This window comes from Sesamum indicum, unplaced genomic scaffold, assembly GCF_000512975.1.
Source record: "Sesamum indicum cultivar Zhongzhi No. 13 unplaced genomic scaffold, S_indicum_v1.0 scaffold00245, whole genome shotgun sequence".
Classification (NCBI taxonomy): domain Eukaryota; kingdom Viridiplantae; phylum Streptophyta; class Magnoliopsida; order Lamiales; family Pedaliaceae; genus Sesamum; species Sesamum indicum.
This window is the reverse complement of record NW_011628139.1, coordinates 1-200: the sequence shown is the minus strand read 5'-3', so window position 1 is coordinate 200 and position 200 is coordinate 1.

The following is a 200-nucleotide window of genomic DNA, read 5'->3' as shown; positions in this document are numbered from 1 at the left end:
CTCATAAACTGAACCTTGAAAATTGATTCAAATCACCTTCATGGCCGAGAGGTCGTTGGGTGCGCTGAGCATGGACACGCCCAGTTATTTTCAGGGTTAAATGAAAAGCTTTCAGTTTGCCATCAATGGCTTTTGTAAGTACCAATGTTTTTTGTTTTCGATTTCAGTGTCTTCTTATAAAGATTGAAGATTTAAAATGT